We start from the raw sequence: 16,561 nt of genomic DNA, 5'->3' as shown, positions 1-16,561 counted from the left end.
CTCGAAGCTCCTGGCTTTAACTTTGCGGCTATGGTAGCGACGCAAAGCTTGCTGGTAGCGAGCGACTCACACAGCAGCCTGGAGACGGTCTTCCTCAAGGAGCAGCGCGTCATCTTGCCGCAGCTGCTCTTGCTCAAGCTCATCATAAGAGAGCACTCGAGGTGACCCGTATACGAGTTCCATGGGGAGAACTGCCTCCGCTCCGTAGACTAGAGCGAAGGGTGTCTGGCCAGTGGCTCGATTTGGCATCGTTCTGATCGACCAAAGAACCACCGGCAGCTCCTCGATCCAGTTCTTTCCGCACTTGTGTAGCCTGTCGAAAGTTCTGGTCTTGAGGCCTCGCAGCACTTCAGCATTTGCCCTCTCCGCTTGACCGTTGCTTCTCGGATGAGCAACAGAAGCGAAGCAGACCTTGGCGCCAAGGTCTTGGATGTACTGCATGAAGGTGCGGCTTGTAAATTGCGTGCCGTTGTCGGTGATGATCCTGTTAGGGATCCCGAAACGGCAAACAATCGACCTAAAGAACTTGACTGCTGACTGTGCTGTCACCTTCCTCACTGGCTGCACTTCCGGCCACTTTGTGAACTTGTCGATTGCGACGTACAAGAACTCAAAGCCCCCGACAGCTCGGGGAAAGGGGCCGAGGATGTCGAGCCCCCAGACCGAAAATGGCCAGGATAAAGGGATCGTTTGGAGAGCTTGAGCTGGCTGGTGTCTCTGTTTGGAATGGAACTGGCACGCTTCACACTTGGTTACTTGTGCAGTTGCATCCTGGAGGGCTGTCGGCCAGAAGAAACCTTGTCGGAATGCTTTGCCGGCAAGTGCTCTTGCGCCAATGTGGTGACCACATATGCCTCCATGTATCTCTGCCAACAGCTATTGTCCATCTTCCCGGCGAATGCACTTCAATTTCACACCGTTGAGTCTTATTCTGTACAGTGTGTTGTCGACAAACTTGTACATACTTGACTGTCGGGCTACTCTTTCCGCTTCTTCTTGCTCTTCGGGAAGCTCTCCTATCTGAAGGAAATGGACAATCTGCTGTGCCCATGCTGGAGCTTGTGGCTCGACAACAAGGACTAAAGGCGTATCTGCTGCTGCGGGAACATCCGCTTCTACGGCAAGGACTTGCGGCCCTGCCGGAGCTTGATGTTCCCCGGCAAGCTTGCCGGAGCAAAACTTGTCAGGAGCGTCTGCTTCGACGGAACAAACCATAAGGTTTGCCGGAGCAGACTGCCCCTCAGCATCCTTGGTCTGGATCTTGGGGACTTTCTTGGCGGCGGCTTCGAGGAGCTCTGCCGGAAAGTAGTCACCGGAAACCAACTTCCTCTTCTTATTTTGTCCAGTTGATGGTGTCACGGATGGTTGAGTCAGCTTGAGCACAAAAATCCCTGGTTCCACAGGTAACTTTAGTGCTGCGCACTTTGACAGGCCATCAGCAATATCATTCTGAGCTCGTGGAACATGTTCCATTTGCAGGCCGTCAAAGTGTGCTTCTAGCTTTCTCACTTCATCAACATAAGCTTCCATCAACGGACTCTGGTAATTCTTGTTCACTTGGCGGACGACAAGCTGAGAGTCACCCCTTAGAATGAGTTTCTTGATCCCAAGGTCGACTGCGATTCTGAGGCCGGCAAGCAAACCTTCATACTCTGTAGTATTGTTGGTTGCTTGCTCTTTGGGAAAGTGCATCTGGACTACGTACTTGAGGTGCTCTCCGGTGGGTGCGACAAGCAGCACGCCTGCACCGGCACCTTGCAGCGAGAAGGCACCATCAAAGTACATCAGCCACTCCTTGCTTGCCTCTTTGACGGGGATGCTCGTCTCTGGATTTCTTCGTCTGGGGTTGGCGTCCACTCTGCTATGAACTCTGCCAATGCTCTGCTTTGGATAGTTGAAGTGCTCTCAAACTTGAGGCCAAAGCTTGACAGTTCTAGCGCCCACTCGACAATCCTGCCTGTTGCTTCTGGATTCTGCAGTATCCTCTTCAGCGGAAAGCGAGTGACAACTGTGATCTCGTGTGCCTGGAAGTAATGGCGCAACTTTATCGATGCCATGAGAAGGCCGAAAAGCAATTTTTGCACACCAGAGTACCTCGACCTAGCCCCCTGGAGAAGGAAGCTGACAAAGTAAACTGGGCGCTGCACCATCTTCTTTTGCACCTCCTTGCATGCCTGCACAGATTCATCTTTGTCGGGACCAGAGCTTGTCGGAGAAGCCCCCTGCTTGTCGCTGGATTCACTTGTCGCGGTCTCTGGCTCATCATCCGCCTCCCTCTCTGCTACTAACGCAGCACTAACCACTTGATTGGTTGCCGCTAGGTACAGCAGCAACTTCTCTTGTGGCTTAGGTGCGACAAGTATTGGAGTGGAGGACAGGTACCTCTTCAAGTCCTGCAGCGCGGCCTCCGCTTCCGGAGTCCATTTCATTGGACCTGCCTTTTTCAAAATTTTGAAAAATGGCAGGGCGCGCTCAGTAGATCTGGAGATAAACCTGCTGAGAGCAGCCACGCAATCGGCAAGCCTTCGCACATCCTTGACGCGCTTCGGTGCTTCAATCTGCTCGATGGCATTGATCTTGTCGGGGTTGGCTTCAATTCCCCGCTGAGACACAAAGAACCCGAGAAGCTTGCTAGAAGGGACTCCAAACACGCACTTCTCGGGGTTGAGCTTGAGGTTGATCTTGCGCAGATTTGCAAAAGTTTCTTCTAAATCTTGGATCAGGGTAGCCTTGTCCTTACTCTTGACCACTATATCATCCATGTAGGCTTCCACATTTCTGTGTATCTGTGGCTCAAAAGCGACATGGACTACCCTTGCAAATGTTGAACCAGCATTCTTCAACCCAAAGGGCATCCGTACAAAATAGTATGTGCCACACGGGGTGATGAATGCGGTTTTTTCTTCATCCTCTTCTGCCATGAAGATCTGATGGTATCCTGAGTATGCATCAAGAAATGAAAGCAAATCACATCCAGCTGTGGAGTCAACAATCTGGTCAATGCGCGGCAAGGGAAATGGATCTTTGGGACAAGCTTTATTGACATCAGTAAAGTCTATACAAAGCCTCCATTTCCCGTTCGCCTTGCGCACGACTACAGGATTGGCCAACCACGTGGGATGGAGCACTCCTCTGACAAGGCCTGTTGCTTCCAATTTCCTGATCTCTTCTGCAATGAACTCTTGGCGCTCCACTGCTTGCTTCCTGACTTTCTACTTGACGGGCCGCGCATGAGGACAGACGGCAAGGTGGTGCTCAATTACTTTCCTGGGAACACCGGGGATATCAGACGGTTGCCATGCAAACACGTCGACATTCGCCCGCAGGAAAGCAATGAGCGCGCTTTCCTATTTGGGGTCAAGCGTGGCACTGATGGTGAAGGTACCACCAGTGCCATCCTCCTTGGCGGACACCTTCTTGGTCTCGGGTGGAGCTTCCATCGTCTTCTTGCACTTGCCAGTGGAGCTCGATGGTGCGTCCTCGACGGTAGCGCAGCACTCCGAAGAGGTGCGCTTGCCGGAGTGGGCATCAGAGCTCTTGCCGGACTTTGTCTTCTTCTTTCCCCCGGGAGCTTCAGCGGCAAGTGTGTTGTGATCAGCTGCGGCTGCTGCTTCTCGGTAGATCTTGTCGGCGCAGATAAGGGCATCCTTCTTGTCGCCGGGGACAGAGATGACACTTATCGGGCCTGACATCTTGAGCATGTTGTATGCATAGTGAGAGGCTGCCATAAACTTGGCGAGCGCTGGACGGCCAAGGATCCCATTGTAAGACAATGGAAAATCAGCAACGTCAAATGTGACCCTCTCAGTTCTGAAATTCAGCTCGCTGCCAAATATGACCGGCAGCGTGATCTTCCCCTTCGGCTTGCTCCTTCCCGGGTTGATTCCTTGGAATGTGCCGGTCTCTCCGAGCTCGCTGTCAGGGATCTGGAGTTTCTAAAGGACCGCAGAGGAAATCAGATTTAAGCCGGCCCCGCCGTCAACTAGCATCTTCGTGACCTTGAGGTTGCGGATAGTTGGTGAAACCAACATCGGCAAGCACCCGACCGCAGTTACGCGATCAGGATGATCCTCAATGTCGAAGATGATAGGCATGCTGGACCATTTCAGAGGCTTGCGTGACTCTACTGATGGTTCCGCTGCATTAACCTCCCGCATCCACTGCTTGAGTTGGCGGTGCGAAGTATGCAGAGAAGCACCACCGTCAACGCACAGGACCTCTATGGCTTTCTGAAATTCCTGCTCATCGGCCTCATCATCATCCACGTCTTCATCATCGTCGTCGTCTTCATCCTTGTCGCGGCCACGGGGAGGCCTATCTCCTTGCCGCTGCTTGGCCTTGCCGCGGCGTCCTCCTCGGCCGGGACGTTTCTTGCCGGATCCACCAGTTCCTTCCTGGGCCTTCTCCTTGTCACGTCGCTCATATTCAGCTTTCTACAGCTCAACGAGCTGCTCAACCTTCTTGCAACTCTGGAGATCGTGGCCCTTGGTGCGGTGGATCTTGCAATACTGCTTGCCGGAGCCGTCCTGCTTGTCGGCGGCTGCCACAGGCTGGGCCTCCTTGCCGGAGCCACCATCCTTAGTTTCCTTGGCGCCACCTCCGTTGCCGGTCTGCTCGACAGCTAGCACTTCCTTGCCCTTTTTCCTTTTGTTGTTCCGCCGCCGGCCTTTCCTTGCCGGGGCGGCATCCTCACTGTCAGATCCTCCTGCTCCTGTACTCTCTTCGGGGAGCCTCCTCCCCTCTTCAGTGCGTGCACACTTGTCGGCCAGGGCGTAAAGCTCGCTGACGTCTCTGATCTTACACATCGCCATCTCCTCCCTCATCCTTCAGTTTCGCACGTTCTGATGGAACGCGCTGATGATCGCGGCTGGGTGGACGTCTGGGATGTTGTGCTGTACACGGCTGAATCTCTGAATGTACTTGCGCAGTGGTTCTCCTTCCTTCTGGGCGAGCAGATGAAGATCGCTCTCTTGGCCATGTGGCTTGTGGCCGCCCGTAAAGGCGCCGACAAACTGATGGCATAAATCTGCCCAAGAGGAGATGGAATTGTCCGGCAAGTGCATGAGCCAGGACCTGACATTGGGCTTGAGTACCAGCGGGAAGTAGTTGGCAAGGATCTTGTCGTCCCGTCCCCTGGCAGCCTGCACCGCGATGGTGTAGATGCTGAGAAACTCCGCCGGATGCGTCTTGCCGTCGTACTTCTCTGGTACGTCTGGTTTGAAATTCTTTGTGCTGGGCCACCGGACTTGCCGCAACTCACGGGTGAACGCAGGACAACCTACCGCGTACGGCAGATCGCCTAGTTCCCCTGGCGCATGCATGTCAACAGAGGGCCCAGCGCGCTTGTCGGATTGACGTCGCGCTTCTCTTCGGCGCTCGATGCAGGTTCGAACGTCTTCCTGTTGTCGTTCATGGAGAACTTGGCGCTGGTCGCGACGAGCTCGTGGGTCCGACGACGCGGTGGAGCCGCTGTCGGGGTGGACCCGGCGAGTCGGCGATTTTGGCCTTCGTAGTGGAGAGTGCATGTAAGTCGCACCTCCCCCGGTCTTGTTGCCATCGGCTCGCGTCCGGCTGTCCTGCCGCGGCAGCGAGGTGCTTGGTTGCCGCGCAGTGTCGCCGTTGGCGAAGCCGATGAGGCTCTGGATAGTGGCCCTCCATTCGTCGGTCTTGTCCGCCGTCGGAGGATAATCTAGGAGCAGTTGAGCTCGCGCCAAGGCTTCTGCTGGAGTGGTGGGTGGCAGAGGTGAACGGTGCGAGGAGTGGGGCGTGCTCGGACTCCTAACCACGTTAGAAGGAGCAGTTCCCCTTCCAGGCGACCGTACTTCGCTCGAGCCAGCATGTTGACGTGCATGTTGGTCTTGAGTGCCACGAGAACCACCAGCTTGATCTTGGCCCAGCAGACGTATGGCGCTGCGAACGCCATGACGCTGCTGGTCCCGCGCCTCCTGAGAGGGGCGCGGTGCGCGCATGGACGCCGAGGTCTGTGCCGCCTTGTCCTTGGACTTAGCCGCACTGAGGGCTCCCTCGTCGACGCCCATTCTTCCGCCGGCGTCTACTCCACCACCCGTTTGCTCCGGAGGCGGTGAAAGCGACGCAGACGGAACAGCTGCCTCCGAGTCCTTCTTCTTCGGTGGCATGTCGATGAAGACGATGAAGATTTAGCTCGCGTGCACGCCGGATCGGGTTCGCACAATCTCGACGCCCCCTACCTGGCGTGCCAAAGATGTCGGGGAAACTGATCCACGGACACCTATGGGGATCGGCGGACCGAGCCCCTTTCGGTTCGGTGAGGGCGGAGGTTGAACAAAGAGCGGATCGAGGCAGTACACGCGAGCAGTTTTACCCAGCTTCGGGCCGCACGGATGCGTAAAACCCTACTGTTGCTTGTTTGTGTGTATTGAATCCTTGCTCAGGAGCGATGGACGCTATCAGACTGAGCGTGGGAGTGCCTCTGGTGTTTCGAATGAGCCGAACCCCCTCTACGTTGCGCTTGGGCCTCCTTTTATACTGTCAAGGGGTCACCGACAGGTGGCAATGTAGACTAGAAGGGTAAAAATGGAAAAGGATGCGGTAGGTGCAGCTACCGCTACTGTAGACACAGTGCACCCTACCTAACTCTGACGGCAGGGGACAAGGTCATTGAATGCCTGTCTGAGTTGCCTAAACAGTGCAAAAAGTGACTGTTAGGAGCGCCACCGTTCTCCACGATGGCCTTCTCTTCATCTCCGCTTGCCACCGCGCACCCCTAGCTGCACGGCCTCCTGCCACGTGTGCTTGGGAGAGTCCTAGAGAGACACGTTAGCAGGTGTGCTGGAGCGCGGGCACGAAGTGGGGGTTTCCCGCGACAAGCTCCTTGCCCCGGTCGTCGTCTTGTCGTGTTTGGGAGCTTGTTGCTCACCGGGCCTTGCCGGGACGCAGGGCGCGTCGCGGCAAGCTTTCTTGGTATGCCTTGAGTGGCCTTCCCGGCAAGCTCCTCTTGCCGGGGTCTTGTCTCTTCCCGGCAAGATCCTCTTGCCGGGGCCTGGGTTGGCCTTCCCGGCAAGCTCCTCTTACCGGGGTCTTGTCTCTTCCTGGCAAGATCCTCTTGTCGGGGCCTGGGTTGGCCTTCCCGGCAAGCTCCTCTTGCCGGGGCCTTGGTTGGCCTTCCCGGCAAGCTCCTCTTGCCGGGGCCTTGGTTTGAGTACTTTGTTCTTGAATGGTCTTCAAGGGAACCACGGAGGGTCTTGGCGGTCACCCGGCAAGCCTTGCCGCGGGATGCTGCGACCGCCCGTGCACAAGTTCGGGGTACTAGGGTACCCCTACTCTAGTACACCGACACCTTTAATGTGTAAATCTGCAGTTCTAGCCACTGCTTGCAGTTCTAGCCACTCCTTGCTGCTAGTTCCTCAAGGAGTTCTGCTCAAAATTAGCTCAAGAAGTTGCATCTGGCTTTTACAAAGTTGTTTTGGCTTAAGAGGATAAGTTGTTGTATATACTGTCATAAAATTTGCTTCATATGCTTGTATCTGGGTGCTAAAATCACTTTTGTTAGAGCTTTATTATTTCAGCAAAACTGATAGATTTAGTTCATTGATATGCTTCCTCTGATCTTCTTTGGCAAGAGGCCGAGAGGTGGTAACAGATAGATTTAGTTCATTGGTACAGATAAATTTGTTAATATTCTTCAGGAAGCTTGCTTGAGCTGTTTATATACTTGCTTGCTTGCTAGCAAAAACAGTAGCTTTGTTTACGGTGTTAACCAATTCATGCCACCGAATGGTAGAGACAGAGACCAGGTCTCTTCTAGTTTCCCATGAATTAATAAACCATGCATGGTATCAAGTGAGCCATGCACAGCCATGAAAATAGCTTGCTTGCTACTGTTTTAAATAGTTAGTCAAATGAATTGCTTGCTTGCTACTGTTTTTAGCTACTATTTTTATTCAAAAATTATTGGAGTTTATATCATATATATTGCTGGCATGTATTTCATATGTTCTGTAGCATTAAGGCTACATAGCATGCCATTTTTGTGCCTTGTATTAATTGCTTTCCCTACATGTTTGCAGGTTTAAGTGAAAAAAGAGGAAGAAAGGAGAATCAGGGTAGGGTTTCATGGCTAGAAGATATATTGTTGGGTTTTGTCTCCGACCATCGTGTCGTGATGATATTGTGGGGTTTTGTCTCCGACCATCGTGTCGTGATGATATTGTGGGGTGTAGTGGGGTTGCAGCGGAGCGGGGGTGGGATAATGATTTTGCAGGTACCCCGAGAGGCCCTTGAGTTTGCCAGAATGTCGATTAACTTCCGTTCCGGCAAATTCGGGTACTCCATATGTCCTATTTTCAGCAAAGGTGATGCTGAAATTTTCCGTGAATTTTAGCATGACTTTGCTACAAATAGGACATATGGGGTACTTGAGACTAATGCATGGGCCGGGGTATCTTAGTACTTAGTTAAGCAGGATCAACTGCCCCTTTATTCTTGCTGCATTAAACCATAGGTGGCAATAGAGCCAAGTGGTCTTTCCTTTTAAGCGTGGTACCTTTTTGTTTTGCTAATGTGTACTAGGTGCTCCCATCTTCTGTGTCATTGTTACCCTAATTTATAGTCCAGTACAATTGGCCTTTTAGTATAGCCTGTTATCATGCATGTTTTATGATCTGTTGTAAGGGTACTAATTGATCTCTTCTGCTGCTTATCAGAGATGGGGGAAGCAGCCACCGCCGCTCTGCCACACCACAGTACGAGTTGGATGCTTCTGAGTTCTTCAGTATCATACTTGGGACTTCAGTATCATCCATGATGCATGTATATAAAACGAGAGATCTCCCCTTCACCCATCTCATTATGATATCTGTTGTTTGCTACATCACTCATTGTCCCAAATTGCAGAGGCTGCCTGACAGTTTTATGAACATGTTGGGTGAAGATCCGCCAAATAATGTGAAGCTGCGACAGACCGGCAGCGGGTTACGCAGGCTGTGGGATGTGGAGTTGGTGATCAAGGAGGGCCACATGTACTTGTATCATGGGTGGGAGAAGTTCTACTATGCCTACGACCTGCGGCTGGGGTACTTCCTTCTCTTCAGGTACGATGACGACGCCACCATGCTCATCGTGAAGGTGTTCAACGCGACTATGTGTCGCATGCGCTATGCTGACGATGATGATGCCAGTACGTTCTGCCTCTTCTTATTCCTCTACATTTGGCTTTGTCTCACATCGATTGTTAACGGTCATTGTTGCATTTGGACAGGCAATGGGAGCAGCAGCAGCGACACTGGCTACAGCCAAAGCAGCAGCGACTATGGCTCTAGCAAAAGCAACCACGATTCTGGCTTTAGCGAAAGCAGCAGCGATTCTAGCAGCAGCATAGACAACAAGAAGGATGATCCGGACTGGAGTGCGGGAGAAGAGGAGCAGAGTGGGGATGAGGAGCTGCAGGATGACGATGGGCATCAGGATGAGGATGACCTAGCGCTGGTGGTGGCTGGCCAAGGGCAAGAGATGGTGGTGGCTGACCATGGGCAAGAGATGGTGGTGGCTGACCATGGGCAAGAGATGGAGGTGGCTGAGGATGACCTAGCGATGGTCGTGCCCATCCTGCCTGAAGGTGGCCTCGCAATGGTGGTGGTGCCTGACAATGACCACGCGCCGGTGGTGGCGCCGGCGATCCCACAGCTGGGCGACAAGACCACGCCAATTGTGGTAGAAGACTACATCCCACTGCCTCCACTGCCTCCACCGCCTCTCCGCTCTTGGCGCATCAGGCTGAGGAAGGAGAAGGAGAAGAACAATGCATGAGAACTGAACTTTGTCAGGTATGTCAGATCTCCAAAATGATATATATATATACTCAGTTACCTATGTTATCTGTAATATGCTTAGTTTCCTATAGGTTAGCTTCATTTTACCTAAGTTGGCTCTAATATGCTAACTTAGAGCTTATATGCTTAGTTTCCTATAGGTTAGCTCCAAAATAACATATGTTAGCACAAAATGATCAAGTTTACATAATAAGCTTATAGTCTTCTTCTTATTCTTCTTCTTTTCCAAAATGACATAGGTTAGCTTCATTTTACCTAAGTTGGCTCTAATATGCTAACTTAGAGCTTATATGCTTAGTTTCCTATAGGTTAGCTCCAAAATAACTTATGTTAGCACAAAATGATCAAGTTTACATAATAAGCTTATAGTCTTCTTCTTATTCTTCTTCTTTTCCAAAATGACACACGTTAGCTTCATTTTACCTAAATTGGATCTAATATGCTAACTTAGAGCTTATATGCTTAGTTTCCTATAGGTTAGCTCCAAAATTACTTATGTTAGCACAAAATGATCAAGTTTACATAATAAGCTTATAGTCTTCTTCTCATTCTTCTTATTCTTCTTCTAGTATTCTTTTAGTCTTCTTCTTCTTCTCTTCTTCTTCTTCTTCTTCTTCTAACTTCTTGTTTATCATTTTGCAGATTTGATTTAATTCACGGAAGCTTGCATGGATGGAGTGCTTCTTTTCCATTTGTGTTTTTATTTTGTATCAATGTGAAACTTTTGTGAATTGATGGATAACGGTGTTGGATGAACAATGTGAAACTTTTGTAATATGTAACGATGGAACTATGTGTTGGCTATGTATGTATATATGATGAAACTTGTGTGTTGGATATCATTGTTATATGGATGCTTGTTGTATATATATGTGTTGAATATCTCATATGTGAAATAGTGACCTGAGATTAAGAAAAAACAAAAAAAAATTAAAAAATTGTTACTAATGGCGCACTACCATGTGGTGCGCTATTAGTATAGCAGATAATAGTGGCGCACTGTGGGCAATACTAATGGCGCACTACGTGGTGCGCCATTAAAACACCAGATTCTAATGGCGCACATGTGGTGCGCCATTAGAAAAAAATTCTAATGGCGTGATGCTAGTGGCGCACCAGTAGTGCGCCATTAGAAGGCAAAACTGGTGCGCCACTAGCATGCCTTTTCCTAGTAGTGTGTACTCAAGATGCTCAGCCTTGCCATAACTGAATACACCAGTTTAATGGTCACAGTGAAGACAAGCCATGGATATAAGTTCTGAGTTGGGTTCATGAACCAAGAAGATCGCTGCTTTTTTTATGTCCGAACTTGGATAAACTTTCTCAGGTGTTACGGACTGAAAGTTGGCGCAGAATGTTGATGGAAATAGCAGAAACTGGTCTCATCATCATTGCGATCTTCCACTCCAACGTTGTTCCAATTGTTCATCCATGTTAGTTTTGTATCTGGTTCTTGCTTGTTGCCTCGATTACTTCTTAATCCACCTATTCTGTCTAACTAATCACAATTTAACTTTTGAAGTAGCAACGAATCTCTCACGAAGATGCTACTTCTGACTAATATTTTCTTATAATTGGTGGCACATGTAGGTTTTTTTAGAGTTAAGCAGGCTGCTCGTTTGTTATTCTGTAATAACTCGGATGTTACTGATGGCACTGAAGTTAACTGGGATGACATCCACAAGTTCCTACACTTTATTGATCATCTTGAGGTCCTTGTGGGGTGTTTCAATGTTGGAAGGCCACGTGGGATATGTGTGCCACTGCTGCACTCGCTGAACAGGTCCAATTGTGTCGAGAAACTTATGGTACGAGCTGTTTTCTGTTATATATGTTGTTCATAAACTATTGCTTATACACAGTTTTACAGATGTGATCTTCTTGAAACAGAAACTGCCCAGTTCTATTGTTCCTATACAGATGCCTGACCATGGCCGGGTCAGACTTGCACTTGGTCACAACTTGATGTTTATGTCGACCTACTCCATTCCCCTTGGAGGTGAAAAGATACTTATTCATGGGTGTTCTCAAATAATTAAGGCCCGTCCATCTTGGAGAATAGGACAGAAGATTATGTTCATGCTTTTCCATGGCTCTTAATCCAATATCCTGTTTATTGACCACATTGCGAGATGAACCCGCTTTCAGAAGGTTGTGGATGCGCGGGGTGGCACCTGGGCCTTGTCCTGGGGCTTGGTGGCCTCACCCTTGGTTAAATGTAGGCAAAGTAGCACTGTTCGAAGCGTGCTTTATACGGTTGAACCTGTATAAGTACTCATACTGCTTTCAGCTTTGGTTGTTAAGTGCCCCTGCTGGTTTCAGTTAAGGTTGTTAAGTACTCCTGCTGCTTTTATAGTCTATCGTGTTTCTTCAGACCTGTCTTCCTCCAGCCACCAAAACCAAACCAGCGCTGGCGGGGCCGCGTGCTTCCGCCTCCCACGGCTGGCTGCGCCTCAGCGCATGCATCGCCGCCCCACCGTCTCCTAAATCATTAACACCAATGTCTGAGGCCTCGTCGTCGTCCTCCGCGTGCTTTGGTGTGCTCGCCGTGGCGCCGCCCTCTCGCTTTGTCAACATGGTCAACAAACAATAGGAATCGGCAGAAGTACGTGGAGAGGATGACAATAGGGGCCCACCATGTCAGCGTATTGAAAAATAAAATGCTTCCTCCTAGTGTTTTGCTGACATCTGGGACCCACGACATTCTGAGCGTCTATAGTTAATAGACAAGAGAACAACACAAGATCGGCTGACACCTGGGACGTAGCTGCTCGAGCAGTATTTTTTTGTTATTATTAAGACGGAGCAGGGTTTGAATTGGGATGTGGCCCGTCTAGCCCAGGCTTATATTTTATGTTCACCATGTGACCAGCCCAGCTATTTTTTCTTTGTGAAAATGAGCCCAGTTTATTTTTTCTGAAGAATACCCAATCCATGCCTACTTATTTTTCTACGCCTGATGGGCTGACTCTTTGAAGGCGCCTGCAAATCTTGAAAGTAATATGAAATGGGTTGCAAATATAAAAACAGATGACAAATTGGCAATTACTTTATAATTTATGAATTTTTTTCACATTTTCAGATTCCTATTTCACTGGGCATTAACCTAATTTAAATATATCTTCAAAGTACTTTAAATCTGGCTCGACATTTTGGTATTAAAAATAGTTTGGAACCCACAGAAATATGCGAAATTGGCCCTGGCCAACCAAAAAAACGGACTGCAATAAATTGCATAAGAAGTTGCAATGAGCTATATATAAACTATTAAAAAAAGAGGGAACGGTCTGACTTTTGGGCCTGTTAAGTTGACGCGTATGCAAGATTTTTTTAGTTATTATATACGTCAACAAACGATTCTAGCAGACGTAACCGTTGGATGTCAATCCAACGACCGTCGTGTTTCTTCAATCTCAGATCTTCTTGCTCCAGCCGCCAAAGCAGCGCCGGCGGGACCGCCTGCTCCCGCCTCCCGTGGCCGGCTGTGCTGCTGCGAAGGCCTCACTGCCTCCTACTACTCCCACCGCTGGCCAGGGCATCCCTCTACTCACCCACACCTCCTGTTATTCTGCAGCGACGGCAGCCTCACACCGCAGCCGAACCAGTGAACCCCCGTACTCCTCTCCGCGCGGGCTTCCGCTGCCGCGTCTTCCCTGGCTCCGTGTTGTCCCCTTCCTAGGCCTTGCCGTCGTCCACTGCCCTGGTGCTCTCGGGGCGGCGTGGTCAATGTGGTCAACGACCGACTTCCATCAGAAGAGTACTGTACGTGGAGAGGCTGATAGCTGGGTCCATGGCAGCCGCAAGGAAGTGCCTCCTTATTACGCGGAAAATCATTATTCCTACACCTAACAGCAGGGACCCACCAGACGGGCCACCGTATTTCGCGAAAAAATGTTTCCCCCCTGACAGCTGGGACCCACCAGACGGGCCACCGTATTTCGCAAAAAAATGTTCCCCCCGCTGTCAGCTCGGACCCACCGAAAGTGCCTCCTTATTACGCAAAAAAATGAATACTCCCCTGCTAGCTGGGACTCACCTTGGTGGGAGGCTGACTTGTGGGTCAACTAAGTTGACTGGGATGGAGGCCTTTGTCAACTTAGTCAATATGAACGATTCTAGCTCCAGTGACCGTACGATGTCCATCCAACGGCCGTAGTGCTTCTTCAACCTCTGGTCTTCTTGCTCCAGCCGCCCAAAGCAGCGCCGATCATGCTGCATGCTCCTGCCTCCCATTGCCGGCTATGATGCCGCGGAGGCCTCACCACCCCCTACTACTCCCACTGCTAGCCAGGCCATCCCTCTACTCACCCACACCCCTGTTATTCTGCGGTGACTGCAGCCTCAGACCGCAGCCGAACCAGTGAACCCTTATACTCCTCTATGTATGGGCATCCACTGCCGCGTCTTCCCCGGCCCCGCGTCGTCCCCTTCCTAGGCCTCGCCGTTGTTCACCGCCATGGTGCTCTCGGCGCGGCGTGGTTAACGTGGTCAAGGAACGACTTTCATCGGACGTGGACTGTACGTGGAGAGTGTCGGAGTAATGGGCCACGGGTAGCCTAACCCAAGTCCCCGAACCTTTCAAGACATTGGGCCGGCAGTGCCCCACGAACATCTAGAATGAAGCGCCGCCTTCGGGAGGCCGGCTGGCTCAAACGGGCGGCTGCAAGAAGACGGCCAAGTACTAGAAGACGACACCAAGATGGGCCGACTTCTAGCAGGCGGCCTCCAGAGAAGCCGGCTCCTAGCAGGTGGCCCACGACGCCCTCAAAATCTGTGCCTCCCATTAAGAAGACAAGACAAGGTGAGGCTACAGTGTAGCCCATCACCCCCATATCCAGGGCTTGGCGTGGCCATAGTGCCCCGTACAGGCGGAGATCTCCGCACAACGCGGGACTGTTGCCACTCCACCCTTGACGTCACTCCTGTCAGGCGGGAACTGTTCCCACGACGGCCTGTCGGTATGGCTTGCAGTCGGCGGGCCTTACTAGGCAGCGAGACCCCGGAAGGCGGCATGACCTGACCAGTCGGACCCAAGGGGGTCCGGCTTCTAGCAGGCAGCCAGCTCCTCCCTCGAGGCCCATGCGCCATTAACCAGACGAGACACGGTGAGGCTACAGTGTTCTCCCACCAGACGGCGGGACTGTAGCCACGCCCCTCCCCGACCAAGCATGCGTCATTAGCATTGCAGCTACAGTAATCAGCCGCCAACCAGACCCGCGAGCAGCATAGGCGGCCTGTCGGCTCCGTACCAGACCAGTCGGCGGGGCCCACCAGGCGACGGGCCTAGTAGTTGGCGGAGAAGCCGGTGAGTAGAGACACTGACAGTCGGGTCCTACACCCGGCCAGATTACCATTGTACCCATGGGGGATAGGCCTATATCAACCCCCCAGGGCACCCATGCAAAGGGTTCCCAACCTATTAGAACTAGACTCATACATAGAGGGAGAAGGGAGAAAGCCTTGCCTTCTTCTACCTCTAGCATACAGCTCGAGGAGCACCTTTGTACTCACTAGTGCCTTAGTGATCATGCGGAGACCCCGCAGAGCATGACTAGGGGTGTTATCTCCTAGGAGAGCCCCGAGTCTGGGTAAAGTGTGTCGGTGTTCGTGTCTACGCCTCATCCCGCTTCCAGGCACCGGCGACGTTCTACACGCTCCCACCATGATAAGCCATCATTTGGCATATGTCACACCCAACCCCCGACATTTGGCGCCCACCATGGGGCGAGGTGCACCGTCGTTTGGAGACCTATTCTGGACGGGAACCTTGTTCCTTCCTAGCGAGCACAGTGAGCCCGACATGCCCGACAGTGTCTGCCTCGATGCGCTGCACGGCACGGAGGTCGCCTGCGCAGCAAACTGCCTCGCCGATCTCTTTCGCGGGATTCGCCTCTCCGACGAGTCCACGTCTGACACAGGCACAGATTGCCTCGAGAGCCGTCTTGTGAGCCTGCTCGACCAACTCCACGTCGTCAGCGAGCCTGCTGTGGACTTGAAGTCGGTTGGCTCCATCGACCCGATGCTTGTCGACTCCGACACGGCATCGCTCGATGCGTTCCCCACCAATGTGGTGGTCTATGACGAGCCGCCTCTGCACAAGCACAGCGGTGGGAGCACCGTCACAGAGGTGCTTGTCATTAGCCATGGCGAGCACTCAGGCGGAGGTGCTCGAGACCCCCTTGAGCCGGTGTTGCAAGACATGTGTGCGCCCATCCCAGAAGACGCCGATGCCGAGACGCTGGAAGCACGTCGTGTCCAGCTTGTCAAAAGCACCAACATGCTGGCCAGCATGAGACGCCTTTCGGAGGCCTACCAGCATGAGATGCATTGTGTCGTCGGTGGCATGCTGGCCCTGGTGGGCCTAGCCGCATCGGCGTGATCCGGTAGCGCGGCGCGACCATTGCCAGCATGTTCGGGACAGATTGTCCCGTCTACGCCACGCCTGCGGAGAACATACGAGCTGCCCAGGTGGCAGAAGGCGAGCTAGACAAGTTCGAGGGCGACGAGCGTCGCCACATGACAGAGCATGTCCAACAGCTTCTTGACGCAGCCGCCGAGCAGCAAGAGGCTGGCTGCCACAGGCGCCCAACTGGCAAAACGGTGATCCGCCTCCTCGCCGGGATCAAGGCACAACATCCCGGACGCCGACTGGTGGCATCCGCAATAGAAGAGACAATGAGACGGCTGTCAGCCGCAGCCAGACTTGCATCACCATCGAGCGTGACCAAGACGGCCACCCAAGAGCAGTGGGA

The sequence above is a fragment of the Triticum dicoccoides genome, chromosome 3B (genome assembly GCF_002162155.2).
Source record: "Triticum dicoccoides isolate Atlit2015 ecotype Zavitan chromosome 3B, WEW_v2.0, whole genome shotgun sequence".
Classification (NCBI taxonomy): domain Eukaryota; kingdom Viridiplantae; phylum Streptophyta; class Magnoliopsida; order Poales; family Poaceae; genus Triticum; species Triticum dicoccoides.
This window is presented reverse-complemented; position numbering follows the sequence as displayed.